Source organism: Scylla paramamosain, chromosome 3, assembly GCF_035594125.1.
Source record: "Scylla paramamosain isolate STU-SP2022 chromosome 3, ASM3559412v1, whole genome shotgun sequence".
Classification (NCBI taxonomy): domain Eukaryota; kingdom Metazoa; phylum Arthropoda; class Malacostraca; order Decapoda; family Portunidae; genus Scylla; species Scylla paramamosain.
This window is the reverse complement of record NC_087153.1, coordinates 1,232,501-1,257,500: the sequence shown is the minus strand read 5'-3', so window position 1 is coordinate 1,257,500 and position 25,000 is coordinate 1,232,501. Positions and strand designations below refer to the sequence as shown.

At 42.6% G+C, this 25,000-nt stretch overlaps 1 long non-coding RNA gene across 1 annotated transcript in view; it reads right to left on the bottom strand.

The window, feature by feature from the left end:
- Positions 1 to 25,000, bottom strand: part of LOC135089073 (uncharacterized) — a 70,382-nt gene that overhangs the window by 19,516 nt on the left and 25,866 nt on the right. The window lies entirely within an intron of this gene.

Genomic DNA, 25,000 nt, shown 5'->3' with positions numbered 1-25,000 from the left:
GAGAGAGAGAGAGAGAGAGAGAGAGAGAGAGAGAGAGAGAGAGAGAGAGAAATTGTACTACATTCTCTCATTTCCGTACAACTCGCCCTTACTCTTCCCCCTTCACTCCTCCTCCTCCTCCTCCTCCTCCTCCTCCTCCTCCTCCTCCTCCTCCTCCTCCTCCTCCTCCTCACATCCTCCCTGGCTCTCTCTCTCCCCCACCCAATCCAGTCTCGCCTCACCAAGATAGATTACCGCAACAGAAACTAAAGTTGGCCTGAGGATTGATGATAGTGCGAGGGAAAAGGAGAGAGAAGGAGAGAGAGAGAGAGAGAGAGAGAGAGAGAGAGAGAGAGAGAGAGAGAGAGAGAGAGAGAGAGAGAGAGAGAGAGAGAGTTAGGGAATGAACACTGGAGACAGATGGAGGGCTTACGGAGATTAAGATGGTGTGGATGAAGGGAATGAAAGAGGAAGGGAGGGAGGGAGAGAGGGAGAGAGGGAGAAGGAAAGAGGACCTGAGAAGTGTGTGTGTAAATAAGACATAATGAAGTTCTGGTGTGTGTGTGTGTGTGTGTGTGTGTGTGTGTGTGTGTGTGTGTGTGTGTGTGTGTGTGTGTGTGTGTGTGTATACTTTCTCGAACAAAACAAAAAATATGAACTAATTAACGGAATACGGTCTATCAGGGACGGTAATTCACTCCAGACAGGAAGTGACTGCGCAAGTGGAGGTAATGTTATGGTCGATCCGTCACACACACACATCACTTCACAGGTCGGTAGTGCGGGCGGCGGCGGTGCTTGGCTGCATGGAGCTGACGGGTGCAATGGTGTGTTTGGTGCCAACCATCGCGGGGGGAGTACGTATTAATGCCATCGGTGCCACTTGGTTGTGTTGGTGGCTGTACAGAAGTAGCACTGTTTGCGATACATTATCATTATAGTTGGTGTTGGTATTGTTGTGATCATTGTTATTGTTGTTGCTGTTATTGCTGTTGGTGCGATTGAAGTAGTAGTAGTAGTAGTAGTAGTAGTAGTAGTAGTAGTAGTAGTAGTAGTAGTAGTAGAAACAGAAAGAAAAATATGATTGAGAGTAGTCGTAGTAAGAACGACTATCAGAAACACTTATGATAACTAACAAGAGTTTACGATTCACATCTGACCATTTATCACTGCGTAATGCATTCAGCACCATTTTTGAGTAGGACGGGAGGGAGAGGAGGAGGAGGAGGAGGAGGAGGAGGAGGAGGAGGAGAAGGGGTGCAGTGACGTTATATAGATTACCGTCTCCCCTCCTCCACTCCCCCGACCTTCCTTTTGAGTGCCGCCAACCAAGCAGCCAGCCAGCCAGCCAGCCAGCTTAGGCCAGACACACCTTCCCATTGAATTGCCTTAAACTGATGACGCTCCTCAACTTTCACTGCTAAATCACCTACTCCTCTCTTACTCCTTGTCCAAATCTCCACCACTTCATCATCCTCTTCCTCATCCCTTACTTCTCCACAGGCAAGCTTCTTTCTCCTTCTCTTCCATTCTTCTTTAACTGATAGCACTTCTCTCCACTCTCTCCACTCATTTTGTATCCTTTCCTCCTTTCCTCCTCGCTTCCTCCTCCGAATCACTCCCTTTCCATCATTCCTCTCCTTTATTCCTCTCTATTCTACCAGCACCTCTTCTCCTCCTTCCTCCTTCTCCTCGTCTTCCTTCATTCCCTCATTCCTCACCATTCCACTACCAACCCTCTTCGTCTTCTTCCTCCATTTTCTCTCCTCCTTCTTCCTCCTTCCTTCCTTCCTTCCTTCACTGTCTTAAATCACGTCCCGCAGTTTTTACTCAGAGCTTTTCCCGCGGGGAGGAGGGGCGCTGGAAGGAATGAGGGAGGGACCGAGGGGGAGAAGGAAGCTGCGTGGCCCCCGCCCTCTTCACTCCCTCCCCTCCTTGACCGTGGTGAGTTAGTGGCGGACCAAGGGAGGAGCCGTGGCCTGTGCTGTTACTCTCCCAGGCTGATGTATTACTGTTACGGACTGCTGGCTCGCTGCTGTGTTTGTCGGGGCTGTGGTGGTGGTGGTGGTGGTGGTGGTGGTGGTGGTACTTGGGATAATGGACTGTACTGTGAGTGATGGTGTGTGTGGTGTGTGTGTGTGTGTGTGTGTGTGTGTGTGTGTGTGTGTGTGTGTGTGTGTGTGTGTGTGTGTGTGTGTGTGTGTGTGTGTGTGTCCACTAGCCAGAACGCTCTGCTGCTGTGTACTGGTATAGATGGAATTATGATAAAAACACAAGGTGACGCACATTCTACGGCCTCGAAGCGCCTGGTGACGCCTCCTTCCGGTTCACAGGACCACTCTCTGCCTTCCCCAAGAGGTGCAGTGTCAGCCTGTGAGAGACGGACCCCCACTGCCCATGCTCACTCGTGCTGCGGGTGTCCAGGGAGCACGAGTTTGAGAGTCGTCTAGTTGAGGGAGTGGGCGTCCCTCAATTGGCGGCACAAAGCGTTAGTGCCATCGCGGCGCCAGACTGGTTGGCATCACCGCAGCGTGCTGCTCACGACCACTCAGCCAAATACTAAGGACGCTGACTATATTCCTTCAGATGTTGAGATACACAGACATCAAATAGTTCAAAAGTAAGACAGACAGCAGTACTATTTAAATCTCAAATATTTAAGTCAAGTCATTGCTAAAACGAGTTCAACAACAGTGTTCAGCATTAGTTCTAAACTTCAGACTCTTTGTTCTCAGGAAAGCATCCAAAATCCAAACTTATGGAACTATTTGTTATCGTGACACATCTCTGTAAGAGAACAGCACGTTCAGGAAAGCAGATTTGTCATCAGGTGTCTCTCCGCAGAGAGAGAGAAAAAAAAACATGGTTACAATTTTAACTTCATTGTGATTAAACAGTCAGCTGCGACTTGAACTTCCTCCAGTGTCATGGACAACACTTACTGCTTTCAAGAGCACACTGGACAAGTACCTAGACTGTGTTCTGCAACCATCGTGCGTTGTCATGGTAAAATTCAAATTCTTCTGAATGACTGTTTTATTTTCCTTGCTGTCACGCCCGGGTAGTTGGTGCAGCAGCGACAGCTCGTGCGTCGCTCCTGTAAAAATATCCATGCAACTTTTCCATGACATTTCTTTCTTTCCTGCCAGCAATGCCTTCTGGGAGCATGGATGAGAGGAAATCTTCGCCTTTACTCTTCTATCTCTCTTTATATAGAATACAAAATGTAGTGTGTCATAAACATCGCTACTTGTACAAGAGCCAACATGGCCGAAATTATTTGTTCTTCCTTTGTGTTCCTTATCATCATTTCGTTCCTACTTCCAATATTTCTCTTTTCCTTTCCCATCTTTACATCCTCTCATATATTCACTCTTCCCCTTCTTCTTCCTACACTTCCAAACTTTCTTTTCTTTCCTTCTGCTGCCTCTTTCTCCTTTCGCATCTTCCTTGTTCCTTCTTCCCTAGCTCCCCCCCGTCTCTCTCTCTCTCTCTCTCTCTCTCTCTCTCTCTCTCTCTCTCTCTCTCTCTCTCTCTCTCTCTCTCACGTTCGGCACGACTCTACAACCGCTCTAGTGATGCATATTTCATGACACCGTTCAGTCTTTCACGACGGACGCCAAGGACACGGACAGGACTGAAGTATTGAGCACCTGAACAGAGACACCAGGTGGCAGCGAGGGAGGAAGGGAGAGAGGGAGAGAGGGAGGGAGGGAGGGAGAGAGGGAGGAAGGGAGGAGAGAGAATGAGGGAATGAGAGGAGAAACATCAGAAGACTTGCAGTGACTTCCCATGAGTGAGCGGAGAGAGAGAGAGAGAGAGAGAGAGAGAGAGAGAGAGAGATCCAGAAAGTCTCTCTCTCTCTCTCTCTCTCTCTCTCTCTCTCTCTCTCTCTCTCTCTCTCTCTCTCTCTCTCTCTCTCTCTCTCTCTCTCTTTGTCCTTCAACGTATAAAATGTAATCACGCATATCAGTGATAAGAATCGATATCTTTAATACCAAATACACGGCCAAGAGCTCGATAACGTTAAACAAGAGAAGACCTGGGCGTAATCATAAAGAAATAAAGAAATGAGCGATTAATGTACAGCCGCTAGCAAAAATAATAAATAAATAAAATAAAAAATAAAGAAAATAAAAAATAAGGAAAAAAGTTAGGCCTTACACCAAGAAATATTCATAACAAATCGCCGAAAGTAATATATGTACAGACTTTATGAGGCCAAACTTAGAATACGCAGTACAGTTCTGGTCACCAAATGAAATGGAGGATCAAAAAGCTTCTAGAAGTACAGCGACGAGCAACAAAGCAAATCCTTGCACTGCGAAACTTATCCAACGAAGACAAACTGAAGCGGTTGGACATGTTCTCTCTCAATAAACTAAAGATAAAAGGGGGTATAACTGAGATTTGTAAAATACTAAATGGATCTAATGTTGTAAATGCTGAAGGGTTACTCTACAGAAATCACAGGATAATAACGAAACTGAAAGGACGAAGATGCAACGCAAATATAGCTAAGATATTTTTAGTATCAAAACTATTGGTTACTGGAACAAACTACCAGCATCACTTGTTGTTACACGAAAACTATAGACAGTTTTAAATTCAGATTTGATCATTATTTTAGAGAAACAGATCTACACTAACAAGAAATTAATCTAAACTAAAAATTGTCATGTTTTTTTTTTCTCTCTCTCTCTCTTTTCATACCCACGAGAAACAAGGTGTGGCAAAATATCAACCAGCGCCAGTTTTTTTATTTCATTCTTTACTGTAAAATTTCCACGTACGCATTTCTTGCAAGGTACTGCACTTGATGATCTCTTCTGACTTTTTTCCTGCCGGCATGTTGTCCAAAGGAGAGGTTGGCGGGGAGAGAATCTTGCTCTGTAACTATCCTATTCTTTAACGCATAATTCACTAGTAGCAGTAAACAGATAAACAGATACCCTCGTAACAGACCGATATGTCTTCTGGTATCTCTTCTTATCATATATTCTAATGTATTCTCTCTCTCTCTCTCTCTCTCTCTCTCTCTCTCTCTCTCTCTCTCTCTCTCTCTCTCTCTCTCTCTCTCTCTCACACGTAAACCGAAGAGGCGTTGGGAGGCAAGAGAAGAGAATTAAAAAGAACAACCCAAAAGAAAATACGAGTGAAAATTACGAAGAAAAGAAGTGTGCCGAAGAAAGAATTGAAAAGAAATAGGGATTATAAAAATGGCTGATGATGCTGAGAAGAGGGCGCGGAGGAAGAGAAGGAGAGAATGACATGGACGGAAGGAGGGAAGGAAGGAGTGAAGGAATGAAGGAAGGACAACCAAGGGAAGAAAGAAAATGCCATATTCAGCAGAGACATCAAAATGCAAAGTCAATGAGGCATATGAGGGAAATTTTCTCTTTAATGTTCTCCATCTCTCTCTCTCTCTCTCTCTCTCTCTCTCTCTCTCTCTCTCTCTCTCTCTCTCTCTCTCTCTCTCTCTCTCTCTCTCTCTCTCTCTCTCTCATTAACTATTCCACATTACGAACTACATTATTTCCTTCCACATGTCTCCCTCTGTCTTCTCCAAACCCAACTTTTCCTCCTCCTCCTCCTTCTCCTCCTCCTCCTCCTCCTCCTCCTCCTCCAACTCCTGTCGACCTCCCTGACATGGTACAAATTTACTCCAGTAGTCTGACTCGCATTTCCACTCTCCCAATGCCGTGGAAGATGCTGCGAAGAGGAATGCTGCAGCGGCGGAGGGGAGGAGGCGGCGATACGGTGGAGGGCAGCGGGCGGGGAGCGGTGATGGGGCGGAGAGAGGAGGAATGGAAAGAGAAGCAATACGTACTCTTGTCCCTGCGTTATCTCTCTCTCTCTCTCTCTCTCTCTCTCTCTCTCTCTCTCTCTCTCTCTCTCTCTCTCTCTGCGGGACAGCTGACTAGTGTTCGTATAATGTTCTCGTGGTGTTTGTATGAGGTGAATGAGAGGTGAGTGAATAAGTGTATCGATTGGTGTGAGACTGCTTGTTATTCTATCGTGAGACTCGAATGTGGATGAGCCCGCTTCGTTAAATGTGATTTTCATGAATATTTGGCACCGTGTAGGTCAGCCTGTGTCCTGCTGCACTGCTTACTGTACACACCTCTCAGTACACCGCCTCCGCAAGATTGTGTTTACCTACGCCCAGTACCACGGAAGATAAAGCTTTCCCATTTTCTGTTGTAGCACGTGTTCGATCTAGGTGGCAGCACTGTATGGTCTCCAAGCTTTTCTGGGGATTCACATTTCCTTCACTCTCTATTTCCTGTACCGAGAATAGACCAAGGCGCATATTCAGAATGCTTCCAATCATCTTGTTATCCTCCCTCAGACGACTTACGAAAAATGTCAATAGAAAAACAGTGACAGGGTGAAAATATTAACCCCTAAAGTAATTGTGAAAAGAAATAAACATACGTCGATTCCTCCACACGACTATCGAAGGGCCCCAGGTATCCGGTCGCGCTGGGATGAATAACACATGACATTGGGTGAGGAGACGACGTAAGAAGTGCTGAGAAATTCATCTGGGAGTGGCGTGACATGTGACAGGTGGGCTCTGACGGGGTGGGTGGGGGGTCAGAGGCGTGGGAACGTACGTATGTGTGTGTGTGTCTGTATGTGTGTGTGTGTGTGTGTGTGTGTGTGTGTGTGTGTAAAGTGCTGAAAAGGTGACTTAGGTATTCCCCTTCTTCTTCCTCTTTCTTCTATCTTTTCTTTTTCTTCTTCTTCTTCTACTACCACCACCTCCTCCTCCTCCTCCTCCTCCTCCTCCAACTCCTCTTCCTCCTCCTCCTCCTGCTCATCCACCTCCTCCTCCTCCTTGTCATATGTTTGTTGCAGATTATAAAGGAGTAATCTTTTTACGACTCTTCTTACACTTTTTGCATTAATTTAACCAACTTTAATCCTGCCCAAATCTCTCTCTCTCTCTCTCTCTCTCTCTCTCTCTCTCTCTCTCTCTCTCTCTCTCTCTCTCTCTCTCTCTCTCTCTCTCTCTCTCTCTCTCTCTCATACACACACACAAACACACGACTATTTCGTTATATTATATTCTATATTTATTGTAAAACAGATGGATTATGTTCCCCTATGGCAGTAAGCTTGGTCGTTTTTTTGGTCTGCTGTTATTTCGCATAGAAGTAGAAAGACTGTATTTCCTTTTTTTAATTCTTTATTATTTACCGAATCAGTAATAACTCGCCAACATCTTTGCTCCTCCTTTATTTTCACCTATTGTTCCTTGTACTATTTATTTTGTGGCGTTCTAAGTCGATCAATCGTTATTTTTTCCGGTAATGACGTCTTTGATTCCCGGCCCGGCCACCTGCACACTATTCTTCCTCGACACTAATGACTGCGCCGTCCTCCCCACACGCCCCTGCACCCAATGCTCCCCACCCTGCCACTACTTACTCGACGCTTGCCACAGCCCACCGACCACTGCCGCTCGTCACCCTTTTCCAGCCTACCCTCGCAGACCCTCCAACAACCGCCCCTCCCCCCATCCAGCTCACCAGTCTCTACCATCACCATCCTCACATTCTTCTCGCTCTTTGCCCGTGTTACTTCCTGCTTACTCGCCCCACTTCTGTCACCTCACATTCCCTCTGTGTTTCCTTGATGCGGGAGTTCATCTGTCTTTCTTGTGTCATCGATATCATTTCATACCCTCAGCGGCTTGCTCGAGTTATATTATGTAGGATGTTCGCTTCAGTTGTACTGTTATTATCTTTTCGTTACATTATAGCTTACTATCGTATTCTATAGAGATGCCCCTTTATTGAATTAGTACTAGATGTAGAAAGTATGGAGGACAAAGGGACAAAGAATGCGATTTTCATTCAGAAAATATCGGAATTAGCAACTGAAATGAAGAGAGATCTGTATCTGTTTTAAAAACTATGAGGAGACACTGGATCGAGTAAGATTTTACCAGTTAAAACAGAGTCTGATACGACTAGATGTGAACGGTAAAGATTTTGAAATGATTAGATATTTACACTGGAGTCATGTAGCAGCTGAGAAAATGTGCAGAGAATCAAGTGAATGGAATTATATATAACCAGGGAGCGAAACGAGAATGCGTCACTTGATCTTTTCTTCCTATATAGTTAGAAAATACTTGGCGAGGCGTTTAAGTGGAAGGGAAAAGAAAAGAAAGAGTAAACAAAATATACATACTCAGGCGACGAGGTGCTGATTGCAGGATCGGGGTTTGAGTTGCAACAAATAGTAAAGTGAAAGTAGAGGGAGAGAGAAAGACCGAAGTTCAACACCAGTAAAATGGAGGTGGTGGTAAATTCAAACAATCCAGAGGGGAAGCGGTGTGACATCAGTGTTGGAAAGGGAAGTATCAAACATGTTGAGCATTACAGAATTCTGGGAGGTGAGATCACTCATGATGTTCACTGCATAAAATGAAAAATGGAAAGAATCACAATAAAAGCAAATATCCTCTAATCTGATGACAGTGCTCACAGATTCACACGTATCAGTTACATGTAGAAAAGAATAGTTAAAATTTTATATTGTCGGACTGACTTGGTACTGTCATACAATTGCAAAGCATGGAAAGTAAATAACGAGATGCAAAGGAGATCGTAAGCCTTGAGACGCGGTGTTGGGGAGTGTTGAAGACAGCGCGGATGGCAAGGGGAAAACAAACGAGGAGATTCTGCAGAGGATGGAGACGGGAAGGGAGCAGATGAGGAGCATTAGCAGGCGGCAGATGGAGTTTCTGGGTCATATTATGAGGAAAGGAGCTTTAGAAACACCTAAGCCTGACAGACAAGATAGAAGAGACGCTAAGAGGGAGGCCTAGAAACTTTATGGAAGGTCTGGTGAGAGCGATGGGAGTGGAAGTGAGTGATGGTGAGTGCTGCAGATGATGGGAGAGAGGGAATGGAGTGGCCTTCAACAGTTGTGTAAGTCTCTTGAGGGGCACGGCACTGCGGCAACTGGTGGGTGGGGAGAAGCGGACAGATTTATCAGGAGGTGCGAGGAAGTGAAGCAAGTAATGAAATAATGCCGGTCAGGAAATGCTCTCTGTGCAGGCAAACAACTGGTCAGACTCGTAAACAAGAACTATTCATTGGTTGTAGATGCATTAATTAAAGAAAAAAAAACATTCATTGGTTGCATATATTGTTTTCATCACGTCACAACTGCGACATAATACAAGGTCATGGAATTCCAATCACGCTCTCGGGTGAAGTGATAACGCTTCAACTTTTCTCGCTCTCCTGCATTCACCTCTACACAGCATAAGCAGTGAGCACTGGGCGAGCTTCAGAACTATTCAGACGTAAGCCTCGTTCGATCGGAGTGTAATGTTGATCCTCGTTAACGATTTAGATACTTTGATACTTTACTATTACAATAAATGAAGAAAAGGAACTCATAGAAGTAACCTTGGTTCACGCCCACCACTTACATAACTCAGAGGTGTGTGTGTGTGTGTGTGTGTGTGTGTCAAAGCTAAGAAAGAGCATGCAAATTATAGTGCCCGTATTGGCAGCGCATCGTAAAAGACCATTCACAGGGCAGGAACTCCTCTTCAGGAGGGAGAAGACAACAAGAAATGCAACATTGCGGCGGTGAGAAAGAGGCTGAAGACAGTCAGTTAGAGGAGAGGAGTTGATTGTTGAAGTGAAATTTGAAGTTGAAATGCTTTTGATTCCACCCTGTCTAAAAGAACGGTATGAGTGGAACCTCCCCTCCCCCCAGACGTGTGAAGCATACTACGTACATGGACGGATAAGGCCGATGTACAGAGTTGGCAGCTGGGGGGGGGGGGTGAGAAAAACTGGCGGAGACGATTAAGAACACTTAACTTCATAGAAGCTGTTTTAGCTAGAGATGAGATGTAAAGTTTCCAGTTTAGATTATAAATAAAGGGTAGACTGAGGATGTTCAGTGTAGAAGAAGGGGACAGTTGAGTGTCACTGAAGAAGAGTGGATAGTTGTATGGAAGGTTGTGTCGAGTTGATAGATGGAGGAATTGAGTTTTTGAGGCATTGAAAAATACTAAGTTTGCTCTGCCCCAATCAGAGATTTTAGAGAGATCAGAAGTCAGGCGTTCTGTGGCTTCCCTGCGTGAACTGTTTACTTCCCGAAGAGTTGGACGTCGGGGAAAAGATATGAGAAAGTGCAGGGTGAAATCATCATCGTCAGAATGGATAGGACAAGAAGTTTGGTTTAAGAGATCATTGATGAATGATAGAGAGTTGGTGACAGCATAGAATCCTGAAGAACACCAATGTTGATAGATTCAGAACAGTGACCGTCCACCACAGCAGCAATAAAACGGCCAGAAATGAAACTTGAGATGAAGTTACAGAGAGAAGGATAGAAGCCGTAGAAGGGTACTTTGGAAATCAAAGCTTTGTGCCAGGCTCTATCAAAAACTTCTGATATGTCTAAGGTAACAGCAAAAGTTTCACCAAAATCTCGGAAAGAGGATGACTAAGACTCAGTAAGGAAAGCCAGAAGATCACCTGTAGGGCGGCCTTGACGGAACCCATACTGGTGATCAGATAGAAGATTGTAAAGTGATAGATGTTTGAAAATTTTTCTGTTGAGGATAGATTAAAAACTTTAGATAGGCAGGAAATTAAAGCAATAGGACGGTAGTTTCAGGGATTAGAACGGTTACCCTTTTCTTAGGAATAGGATGAATGTAGGTAAACTTAAAGCAAGAAGAAAAAGTAGATGTTGATAGGCAAAGTTGAAAGAGTTTAACTAGGCAAGGTGCAAGCACGGAGGCGCAGTTTCGGAGAACAATAAGAGGGACTCCATCAAGTCCATAAGCCTTCCGAGGGTTCATGCAGGCAAGGGCATGGAAAACATCATTGTGAAGGATTTTAATAAGTAGCGTGAAGTATTCAGAGGGTGGAGGAGAGGGAGGAACAAACCCTGAATCATCCAAGGTATTTTTCATTTATTTATTTATCTATTTATTTATTTATTTTTATTTTTATTTTTATTTATTTTTTTTTTTTTGCAAAGATCTGAGCGAAGAGTTCAAATTTAGAAATAGATGAAATGGCAGTGGTGTCATCATGTTGAAATAAAGGAGGGAAAGATTAAGAAGCAAAGTTATTGGAGATGTTTTTGGCTAGGTGCCAGAAGTCATTAAGGGAGTTGATCTTGAAAGAATTTTGACACTTTCTATTAATGAAGGACCTCTACACACCTCTACCACCTCTATCACCTCTACACAGTATTAGAAGAAATAAATATTTCCTACTACAAACTGCTAATGTTGTTGTTGTTGTTGTTGTTGTTGTTGTTGTTGTTGTTGTTGTTGCTGTTGTTGTTGTTGTTGTTGTTGTTGTTGCTGCTGCTGCTGCTGCTGCTGCTGCTGCTGTTGTTGTTGTTGTTGTTGTTGCTGCTGCTGCTGCTGCTGCTGCTGCTGCTGCTGTTGTTTTTGTTGTTGGTGATGTGTTTGTTGTTACAAAAACAACAACAACAACAACAACAACAACAACAACAACAACAACAAGAGTAATAATAATAATAATAATAATACAGATAATAACACAAAAGCTCACCTGGACACTGATGATTGAAAGAAACATTTCAATCCACACTCACCTGCAAAAACAGGAAACAAAAATCAGTAACCAATGAATTACCACAACACATCAAGGGAGGAAAGTGTTTGGTGCCTGTAACACACACACACACACACACACACACACACACACACACACACACACACAGAGAGAGAGAGAGAGAGAGAGAGAGAGAGAGAGAGATAATAATGGAAATGTTCTTTATGGCACAAGTCACAATATCCCGCGGCAGGAGGAACTGGGTGGAGCTCCACTAAATGAAATAAGAGCTAAAATAAACATGTGGATTATATATCGTCAAAGAAAACATGTTTCACATTAATACTGTAATAGTGTACCAGGTCGAAATGTTTCCTTTACACTAATGTGACACTGAAGCTGCTCATTTACTTGATGACAATGAAGCTTCAACACTTGACTCTGGCACATTTAGTAAATTGTCATATAATTTTGTTAGTGATTCCACTCATCTCATCATTTACTTGATCATGACCCTGAGCTCAACAACAATCCACTCTGATTACTGCAGCCAGGAGAGCACTGGGCAAACATTTATCTAATGCCATCACACCACAATCTTTATGGTGAACGTAAGCAGTGTTCTGCATCATTTACACACCTTCCTCCACCTCTCAGGCACATTATTCCATCTCCATTCAATACACGCCATGTCATTTAGCGAATCTAAACTCTCCAATGACATTTCAGATCTATATAAATCAAAAGGCCATGCCTCACTCACAAGTAACAGGAATCATTACAGGAAGGAATATGTAGGTGTGCACATCTAAAAGTCATGCGTCATTCTGTATTGAAAAAAATTCAACAGTATAAATTATATAACAATATAAAAATTTCATTTACTGATGTTTTTTGTCCTGGAGAAACAAAATTAATCATTGTATCACGCATCGCAGACCTAACGCAAGTGTCAGATAAAAAAAAAAACAAAACATATGAAGGCATTCTCAGGCACTAAAAAACGCACAGACTGCATTTAACTTTGTTTTAATACCAATTTACTAAAAACTTTGCTATAACTTACGTAAACCTCAAGCTATGGCCACTCCCATCACACCAATAAACCAACAAGAGTAAACGAAGTCAATGCAACAATCACAAGCCGACAGTAACCAGTAACAGACAGCTCCCGTGAGTGACCTTTTACTGACTGATGTACCTGACCATTTAACATAATCAATTTACTATTAAGGTAGATCAGATACTACAAGTGATTTATGTTTCTTTTAATAAGATAGATCGGAATGTTATATGTCATATGACAAAGAAGATGAATGGCGTGAACACAAGCGCCACCCTGGACACCTAATGGGTCATTCGATCATTACTGAGATTGTTCAAATAATGATCCCACTTAAGTCTGTCAAAATTAAGAGCTCTAGCCCACTGAAACGGATCACTCCTGCACAAACACCAAAGAAACATACAAACTCTATGGTAAACTAATAAAAAGAGACCTTTCTCTGACCAAACAAAATGAAAAAAATATAGAAATAAAGTTTAAATAATGTTAACAAATAACAAACACTACTAACCAACAAAATTAACAATGGGATGGGAAGTCACAAAAAAAAATCTGAAATTACTGAAATTGTTAATAAAAATATTTAAAAAAGTAAGATTCGAAAATTATAAACCCAAAATCACACATCCATTAATATTATACAACCCAATCAATATCAATTTTCTGTTTTGAAGGCGTCGATACCAGTAAAGCCCTCGCGAGCGGCATGCCACGCGTCAACACAGCCTTCTCTATCAAATAATTACTCAGAATTCCTTGCTAGATACCTCACCAGAAGAAATAAAACAAATCATGAAAATCACTATAAGATTCAGCACCTACCTGTGATAACATCCACATAAAAACTAATCACGGAAACCACATGTAATTTCAAAGCGGATTACCTTGTCCTTCCAAATAAATAGTTTCCTGAACAAGTGGTCGAACATGCAGCCACCTATGCGTTATACCCACATTCATACTTTTCTGGTTAAGTTAGACATATGTACATAATAAAGGATATGCTTAAGATATACGTCTTGGGGAAAGTGAAATGATATTGGTATAGGAAACGTAAATTAAGGATATGTACGTTAAGTATACGTATTTCCTCAGCAGTTGTACCTGTCACAATTGAAAGCCGGCTTCCATTAAGTGGTACTACACAGATGGCTAGATGTAATACAAGAAGACAACCAATCGACGTGACACACTTCACCGCTGCCGTATTGAAAGACATGACGTCCACATCAATCCTGATATATAAGCCTGACATACGTATTGTAAATAACCGTGCGTGTTTGTGAGTGGTGTATGAGTAATGTGGTCCTGCAGCGTGTGTGTGTTCGTATGTGTATTTGATCAGATATTTGCTATGTGTGTGTGTGTGTGTGTGTGTGTGTGTGTGTGTGTGTGTGTGTGTGTGTGTGTGTGTGTGTGTGTGTGTGTGTGTGTGTGTGTGTGTGTACGTTCGTATGTAAATGGAAATATGAAAAAAATATATATAAATTATTTATAGGATAGTGAGGAAAAATTAGTAATATCTTTCATACTACTACTATAAACTCAAATATATGAACTCATGGCGATAAATATTTGAATATGAATTAGAATTTGAAGCATACATACATATATATAAACATGCATGCATAAATACATGCATACACACATACATACATACATACATACAGACAGACAGACAGGCAAACAAACACATTGACAGAAAAATAAAATAAAAAATAATGCAAAAATGAGTTCTTAGATGTGAACGCATAAAATAAAAAGAAATTATAATCCCCACCCTCACACACACACACACACACACACACACACACACACACACACACCCAGACACTGACAATATCGACCCATTGCGTTGATTCGTAGAAAATCGCGCCCCAGTGGAAAAACCAGTCTGAGTTTGAACACGCTGGCAAATTTCCCAGAAGCTGCCATGACCCGCCAGGAGTTTCACTTGCCAGGACCACGTTGAGGATCAAGAGGGAAGGTTTCACACGAGTACTGTTATAACTGAAGGCGTGAGGTCAATTAACATGCTTTACTAAGTACGAATAATTGCAGTTATCTAATACAAAACAGCAAAGCGAAATATTTTTTATATCTGCGAATGACTGGCATGGTTAACCGATACAACTGACGGTGTGAGGTCAGTTAACATGTACTGTATTTGGAAACTGACAAATTGACGAGTTAACTGGGTGAAATTTTGAATGTTAACAAAAAAAAAAGGTGAAAAATTTTGTATAATTATCTAGGAATCATTTACAGAGTTAACTACGAAAATGTTGGAGCTTCATTTACGAAAACTTTGAGAAACTACGAGTATCTAAGACAGTATTTCGATAGTTATATGTTAAAATTATAGAAAGTTGAAAGGAAAACAGGTAAATTTGATAAAGAACCATTTGAAAAGCTATGAGAAAAAAAAATGGACAGCGAAATAGGGAAACAGAAACGGGAAAAATTGAAAGGCTAAAAAAAAAAAAAAAGAAAGAAAGCAAAGTACAGCACAACTAACTGAGGAAAATCTGAAACAAATGACTACCAGTTTGATATTCTTCCCACCTCTGCCACCATTATGTGTCACCACGCCACTGCTTCTACATTAATAATTCTATTTCCGTCAGCATCACACCAACGCCAGCACTCCTCCACGCTTCACGCCGAGGACTCGAACATTAAAGATACACCTCTCACGGTACTATGCTGAAAGAGAGAGAGAGAGAGAGAGAGAGAGAGAGAGAGAGAGAGAGAGAGAGAGAGAGAGAGAGAGAGAGAGAGTTATACTTCCCTTATGGTCTTACTCATATCTTTATTATCTGGTTCACCATGAACTCTATTTGTCTGTTCCCACGCGCACACACACACACACACACACACACACACACACACACACACACACACACACACACACACACACACACACACACACACACACACACACACACACACACACACACACACACACACACACACACACACACACACACACACACACACACACACACACACACACACACACACACACACACACAGCAGGGGAGCTACCGAGGCTATTAAGGTCGAGCAGAGATGAAGTCATTTAAGTCAAGTTTAATCTCATTTCAGTTGAAGTTTGAAGACCTGCCAACTTATGTCGCTCTGTTGAAGATGTCTGGAAGGAGGAGATAAATTTAGAGAGAGAGAGAGAGAGAGAGAGAGAGAGAGAGAGAGAGAGAGAGAGAGAAATTATTACTTATTGTTATCATACATTTCGTTGCCCATAACAAGTCACTGAATATAAACATGAAGAGTTGGTATAAATATGACCCAGTAAAAAAAAAAGTTGTCAATTTAATTCTATTGCAACACGTTTTTAAAAAAAAAAAATTATATATATATATATATATATATATATATATATATATATATATATATATATATATATATATATATATATATATATATATATATATATATATATATATATATATATATATATATATATATATATATATATATATATATATATATATATATATCACAAAAGGAAGTAGTATTGTAACAGCACGCGCGAATACCAAGAACTAAAACAAGAACTAGAACAAGAACTAAAACAAACACATAAAACTGATAATTATACGCGAAAACAATTAAAATACCCGCAAACTGCGACAAATTATACAGGAGTTTAGAGTTCGGGCGCATTGAGACCAGAATATAAGAAAAGAATACTTGCTACACAACACACTCAGACAGACCAGCATTAAAACATTTGTTGTGAGATTCTTGTAAAGCATTGCACTACTAACACACACACACACACACACACACACGAGACAAAAAATAAATAAAAAAAATAAATACAGAGCGAATGACGCAAAGAGGAGGGGAGAGGAGGGTTAAAAAAAAAAAAAAGAAAAGATGCGACAAAGACTAAAAACAAACATAAGAGACAAACGAGAAGGAGAATAATAGTCGCAGCTTTTAATTATTGATAGGTGTGTGGGGGGGAGGGGGCAGTGTTTGTGTCTGGCACCATTCTGTGACGCTTGTCATCTCGTCACATCGTCAATACATCCCGTTTGTTAAAGTGTTAGGTATGATATTTCCTTCACCACGGAATAAATCTCTCTCTCTCTCTCTCTCTCTCTCTCTCTCTCTCTCTCTCTCTCTCTCTCTCTCTCTCTCTCTCTCTCTCTCTCTCTCTCTCGCCTTCGCGCCAGATTGATATGCGACAAAGGGGATGAGTCTTTGAGGGCGGGTCGGCCTCATTAGCATACAGATGACAGGTAATGAATCTCCAGGTAAGTAATGAATGCCGGACAGGTGAGCTTGTGACTGTGATCGAAGCGGGCAGGTGCTGGATGGATGGATGGATGGATGGATTAATGGATGGATGGGTGGGTGGGTGGGTGGGTGGATGGATGGATGGGTGGATGGGTGGATGAGGTGATGAATTGGAGAGAGAAAAGTACATGCAACGTAGAATGATACTAAAGAGAAATGGATGAGCAGGTGTAACAATGCATAGCGTAGAAATGAATGGAAATGTAACGGAGAATGAGATTAATTCGAAGAGCAATGTTTGGATGTGCACAGAGGCAGGGAATGAATGTGAAAACTGGAGGCAACGGAGAATAAAATGAATCATCCAAAAGATAGATGGATAATTGAAACGTAGACTGAATGAACGGAGAACGCAATTAAATAGAGGGATGGAAGGATGGATGGCTGGATCGATAGATATGACGTTGGATAGAATGATGAAGAGAAGTTGATGCTCCGGAAAATGAGACGAAGTTAAATGGAATCAATATTCTCTTACGATTAGGTTCTGAATTATGCTTCTTGATTGCTTTTTCCACTTATTACGTTCACCACACACACTCGTATTCTCTCTCTCTCTCTCTCTCTCTCTCTCTCTCTCTCTCTCTCTCTCTCTCTCTCTCTCTCTCTCTTTGCTTATATACCTCCTCGATGAATCCTCATCTCGTCCACTCCCTGCTGCTCCTCCTCTTCCTCCTCTCCTTTGTCTCCTTCTTCCTTCCCTTTCCTCTTGCTATCTGGTTACACACGGCAAATGAAGATTGAAATTTGCCAAATTCCTATAAATCATACAACTTGTATTCACTTCCAAATTCATGAAAGCCAAACATAATCAAATACCTGCCCCCAAAGTCCCCCCTCAACAGACACACAGACACACACACACACACACACACACACACACACACACAGCAAGTACAGAAGAGTAGATAGGGAGAGTCAAGCTGGGAGACCAATAGGCAATACTCTCATTTACACGGACAATGGAGGACCGATAGCTCATACGGGCGCTTCCCTATACACACACACACACACACACACACACACACACACACACACACACACACACACACACAATGGACTGTTAGTAAATTATAGTTGCGGTGAAGTACAAAAGAGAGCAATAGAAAAATAGAGAAAGGAGGTCACAGGGAAGGAATACACAAGAGTACGTAGGAATACACGTGAGGAACAGATACCAGGATTTTTGTCGCCCTTGGCCGGCTTGTTTTTTTTTTTCTGTAATAAAAAAAAAAAGAGGAAAAAAATCTGTTGAAATACGTCCTAGTATGAGTAAACAATCTGTAAGAAGACGTAACAGAAATGAGAAAGGTTCCTCCCCACACACTTCTCTTTCTGGGAATTATCAACAAAATAAATAAATAAATAAATAAAAAAAATGTAAATAAGTAGGACCTAAGTAATGTTATATTTAGCCGAAATTAAAGTATCTAACAATTACCTTCAACTGTTCTCTTCACAAACATGAAATTCACCTGACTCTGTAGCATTACTACCTGGCGCAACTGTACTTAGTGGAGAACCAAGACGTGGAAGGAAGGAAAAGAAAGGAAGGGAACGAGAGATCAAAAGTAGCACTCTGTTATCGAGATATTAAAGGCTAAATCTCCCTCATCGCCACTCCTCCACACACACTTTTACCCTCGCGGCCCAAGACACTCCATCATATGTACACCACACCGTCTCGCACCGCCACGATCATCCCTTCCCATACTTCCCAATACTTGCTTCTACAATCTTCCTTTTCCTTCTCTCCATTTACTTAACTTACTTCTCTTACAATGTACAATGTAACGTCTACTTTTCTTTTCCTCCCTCCTCGCCTCTTTCCTAATCATGCTCTAATTTTATTTCTTCTTGAATCATTCTGCGCCAATCCTATCTTACCCTTCTCTCGTCTCCCGCACCGATCCTTTACGTCAATTCTCAACTCCTTTCCTTCCAGCTTGTCTTACTCCTGGTTCTCTTTCTCCTATTTCTCCTCCTCTCCTCCTTTTCCTAACCGCGTTTCTCTTGTTAATCGGATAACCTATCATATCAATCGGCTGCAGCTGTGCCCGCCAGTCTGACCCCACCGCTGCGCCATCCGATTAGATCAGCCTCTCATCCCGGCCTCCAGAACACGGCATCTCCCTTCCCTTCTTCCCCACTCCCGCCTCCCGCCTCTTCTCCCCACACTCGCCCTCGACCAGTGACGCGGCTCTCAACACCTCACCCCATCCGTGTCTCCCTTGTGCTTCTCTAACCTCATCCGTGCTTCCCTCGTCTTCCTACAACGCCACCCGTGCCTCGTGTCTCCCTCACCCTCCTACAACGCCACCAATGCCTCCCTCGTCCTTCTTCTCAGACCTACTCCCTTCCGTGTCATTGGGGAGCAAAACATGGGGAGCAAACACCACGAGAGAGAGAGAGAGAGAGAGAGAGAGAGAGAGAGAGAGAGAGAGAGAGAGAGAGAGAGAGAGAGAGAGAGAGAGAGAGAGAATGGGGATGAGAATCGACAGTATTGTCCGGAGGTCTTCCCCATTCCCCCAACCCCCGTTCAGGACATCATCTCTATTGGCGGTTGGTGGAAGGAAGGAGATGCAGAGGCTGGGATACACCATTCTCCTCCCTGCCCCCCTCCCGTCTCTCCTCCTCCTCCTCCTCCTCCACCTCCTCCTCCACCTCCTCCTCCACCTCCTCCTCCTCCTCCCCATCCTTCTCTTCCATGGCGGTCGGTCTTGTAATATAATAATTGTTTGGCTTCCATTCTGTGTGTGTGTGGAAAAGAGAGATTCCCTTTTCCGTGTGTCTCTTTTCTTCAGCGTATCTCGACCCGGGAAATCAATCTCAGTCCTACCGTCTCTCTCTCTCTCTCTCTCTCTCTCTCTCTCTCTCTCTCTCTCTCTCTCTCTCTCTCTCTCTCTCTCTCACTCACTAATTTCTTCTTATATCTTTTCATCTTACTTATTTCTTTCACGTTTTAACACACACACACACTCTCTCTCTCTCTCTCTCTCTCTCTCTCTCTCTCTCTCTCTCTCTCTCTCTCTCTCTCTCTCTCTCTCTCTCTCTCTCTCTCTCTCTCTCTCTCTCTCCGTTAGCATGTCTATCTGCAGCTACTGACGCAGGAGACACGAGGCTTGTTGAGGCACAAAAGGAAAAAAAATATGTGAGTATGGTGAATTGCATACATTTTCCATGAGGAGGGTACCACCACCACCACCACCACCACCACCACCACCACCACGACCACCACGACCATCATCGCCACAAGTTCCTTCCCTTTCCAATGCATAAATAAATAAATGAATAAATAAATAAATAAATAAATAACATAAGTAAATAAATAAATAGTCTACAAAGTACACTCCGTCAAGTTAAATAGGATGGGAGAATTAATTTAAGAGATTAATTTTTCTGAGGGAAATTATCTGAGGAGTCTTCTTGGATGGAGTTTACTTGAGTGGAGTTTGCACAGGAGACCACCACCATCACCACCACCACCACCACCACCACCACCATCGCCACCACCACAATTACACTCATTTCACCTGCCCGTCCACTACACTGAGTTAACCACGCGGCCATCAACACCCTCTCCGTTCCTTCCATTACCATCCTCACAACACCACCTTCTCGCCACGTGCACTCCCTCACCCTCACATCACAGCAAGCGACACACGGCCACACCAGCACACTCGCAACGTACAAATCCATACCTCACTATCCAGCATCCCACTCCTCCTTTCACCTCCCACTCTCCACATCACCCTCCCGTCACATACACACGTAACTAGTGCACCTTTACCGTGGCTGTATATTTATCTTCCCGTCACTCGTAACAAGCATATCTTTACTGTAACTTAACCCTGTGCAAAGTGTGACGGTGTGATGTTGTAGGTGTGAGAGATGAAGTCACCGTCACATTATTTCTCGTAACGCTGTGAGGTGTTTGAAATTACCTTCCTGTCGCCGTCACACAGGTAACTAATACACCCTTCCCGTAATCCTAGGGAAAGTGTGACGGCGTGATATAACAGGTGTGACAGGTGGGATGTGACAGTCATAACCTTCTCGTCACCGTCACATCAGGTAACTGGCACACCTTTACCGTAACACTGCGCAAATTGTGACGTTGTGACATTACAGGTTACCCATCGCAGGTCACCATCATCATCATCATCTTCTTCATCACCACTACCACCACCACCACCACCACCACCACAGCCGCCGCCGTCACCGCCGCCCCGCAATATTCCCGGCCACCTCCTCTTTAACACCGCCGAGCCATCCGTAAAGGGGATGGAGCTGGGGCCTCCAATAAGCCAGCATTACAACGGCCCCGTGCATAATGTAAACATCGCTTCATGCTCTACAGACATCAGTGCGCGCTAATAAATTATGGAGGCAAAACGTAATGATTATGCCGGCCAATAATGAAAAAAAAAAAACATCACTTCGTACTCTGAATGCTTGGTGAGGGAGGGAGAGAGGGGGTGATGCGGGAGAGGTGAAGGGGGGTGATGGTAGTAATGTATAACTATGAGGAAAGTATAATGGTTATATTGGAGAAAGAAAGAGACTACTTCATATTCTGCCTAGAGGGGACGAGGGGGGTGGAGAGAGAGAGAGAGAGAGAGAGAGAGAGAGAGAGAGAGAGAGAGAGAGAGAGAGAGAGAGAGAGAGAGAGAGAGAGAGAGAGAGAGAGAGAGAGAGAGAGAGAGAGAGATGCATGCTGATGAATAATGCTGATGTGAATTGGATATGCACACTGCACAGAATCTCAAACGAATTGCTAACTCTGGCATGAAGGAAGAGTTTGCTGCTGCTCCTGTTCTTATACAAATCTATATTAATGCAAACTTGGCGAGGAAACAGTAAACGAAAGGAAATATTTAATCCTACTCCATGACCATATTTACTCGACGAAAGAAAAGAAAAAAAAAGTAATAATGCACGGAACATCATCAAGATTTTCACGAGTTGTTTTGAACTGAGACTCATTCAAGGTGACAATGCGACGGATGAATTAGACTCAAAATCAATCAACACAGGTGAGTAAAGCTTCTTTGTACATACGTTTTGTGCCCTCTTATGTTGTTTTGTTCTGAAGCAAGCCACCGTTTTCTTTTTTTCTAGCTGATTTGTGTCCCATGAAGTGATTTAATCTTTGTCTTTGTCTCATGCTTCCGATTTGACGTCTTTGGTTCATTTCGATTTGTTTTACTTAATGTTTCGTCCTTTAGTTAAAATCAAAATTAGTTAAACATAAGAAAAAATATCGTTTGGACTACAGTTTCGCTACGTTTTATTTTTCATTGTATCTTAAATGACTATAATTATCCGTATGTAGCTGAGGTCAACAAAGCTAACTGAAATTAATTGAATATGACGATGTATACATGTGACCGATGCCCATCACATTAATCTCATAAATGGCCAGCGCAATAATCGTCGGGGAAATATTTCTCACGGCCATACAAATAATAAAGTAATGTTGACGGATTGTAAGGGTAAATTTACATATGCACTCGTATGTTTCTGGACTGTGACTCGTGTGTGTGTGTGTGTGTGTGTGTGTGTGTGTGTGTGTGGTGTGTGTAAACTAACAAGTTGTTGTGTTGATTGATGTAGTGTTTGGGAATGATACCGTACGAGATGGTGTAGTAGTAGTAGTAGTAGTAGTAGTAGTAGTAGTAGTAGTAGTAGTAGTAGTTAATAGTAGTTAGTAGTAGTCGTAGTGGTAGTAGTAGTAGTAGTAGTAGTAGTAGTAGAAGTAGTTAATAGTATTTAGTAGTAGTAGTAGTAGTAGTAGTAGTAGTAGTAGTAGTAGTGTTGTATAATCCGCTGTTGATCTCTGTAATAGAAGAGAACTCACTAGTAATCTTATGTTATATCAAAATAGTCACGTTAATGTTCTATAAAACACATCCATGAACGTTATAAGGTCAAAGGCGCCTTGGTACAAACAACCTCTGACAATTCAACTCATCCCGGTCCAAGGGGAAATACTAATCTTTATGTACATTAGTTGAACCAGAGGGCGTTCGGAAACCCTGGGGAAGGTCAACCACTGTAGCCTTGATGTCCCCCTCTCAACCTTCCACGTGGATAACGGACACGGGCATAACCACAATGACGAAGCCTCCCTACCCTTTGCACTTTACTGAGTAACAGGAATGGGTGTCAGTGATGGAGGGCCACGTTGTGTTGCGTTGTATTGTGTTGTGCTGTTGCTGTGGTGAAGTGTCGCCCATTCATCTACCAGAACTAAATTACCAGACTGATTTAATGACTTAGTGACTACCTTGTTGATGGGCGAGTGATTCGTAAAGTCCTGCGCCGTGACTATCGTCAAAGTGCACCACCTAATTTTTTTCTAGATCGGTATGTGTTATTAAATTTGTGCCTTTAAGTAGTCCTGCACCACACTGACTACATGGTTGGCGCGCCGTCACAGATGTGGCTTTGGTGTGCCACTTAGCAGCAACGTTTGAGAACCAATGTGATGGACAGATTTTATGAGTGACTAATTGCTCACTCAATTGTCTAAGAAAGTGACTGATTAACTGAGTGACTAGCTAACTGACAAAGGGACCGATCAGCTCACTTGCCGACAACTGACTGACTAGCTAAGTAATTGACAGAAGCAGAGAAACAAACCAACTAGAAAGCCGACTGACTGACACAAAAAAAAAAGAATAACAAGTCAACTAAGTAACCAGCTAACTGAAAAGATAACTAACTATCCAGCTAAGCAACTAGACAGATAGCTGACTGACTGACTTGGTAACTAATTAAAAGAAGTATTTGTACAATCACTAATCTTGAACAGTAACTATATAAAAAAAATTACATTTCACACATTCTTATCACAAAATACAGACAATGAAACACACCAAGTAGAACAAAAATCTATGTAAAGATAGGGCAGTCACCCGTTCAAGATTACTTTCATTTCCTTGAGTCACTGCTGGGGCGAGCCCGTCGCCGTGGCCCACTGGCGTCACGGGCCGCACAGCAGTACTGGCGGGCAGGCGTCGTACTCCACGGACCTTGCGTACCACAAGGCATCCTCGCTGCTTTTAGGGGAGATGAAAGTGCTCTTCCCTCTGGGGGGACTCACAACGACCAATCAGAAAGCGGAGGAGGAGAAAGAAAAATAGAATAGAAAAAGAGAGCACAAAAGAAAAGCAAACAGCAGCATACCTGTTGGTACTTACGAAGTTGTTATAGTTCCAATTAACGAGGGCTGGCAGGAAAAGAAACACCATTGAGCGTGGAGAGACTACGTGACTGTCCTATAGGAGAGAGACAAGCGCTGCCACTGGTGCTGCTTCTCTCCGGCGTTTGACAACCATCAATCATCCCTGGGAAAGCGATATTTAATATGTGCACCAGATCGATTTTAAGTATCACAGTTAAGGACTAGACCATAAATTGTTCAATCATTTCGTGAAAACTGTGATTGTTGTGCTACCGAAGCTACTGGAAGGTAAAGAATTACTTCCTGAGGAGAAGTGTTTGGCTTCATCTGACGTGAATCTTTTACCAGTTATCCCGAGAGCGTTGTCTTCTTGGTGTATCTGATTGACTGGTCACCTGTAAAACTAATTGTCCACATTTATGTATGTTATCAAATTATGAATATTTTAAACATTACTTTTACATTATCTCACACCATTGTGTTCCGATAGACTGAATAAATCCCATATATAAATAAATAAATAAATGAATAAATAAACCAGGTAATAGGTGCTTTGAGCTGCGAAGCAACTTATTCCCCCAGCGGCTGAGGGGTCTGACGAAGTAATGCCCTAAAATAAGAAAGATGTGCCGTCAAAAGTTATCAAAAAGGGGGTGTTTCCGAGACTGAAATCGTAACCTTTATATGTGATGGACACTAAAAGGTGCTCCTAGCCAAAATCATCCTTGTATCCTCCCGGGGCCAAGCGGAGTGGTAAGTTGTAGAGATGTGCAGTAACAAAATTAGAACCCCCTCGCTCTGCTCGGGGAATAAATAAATAAATAATATATATATATATATATATATATATATATATAT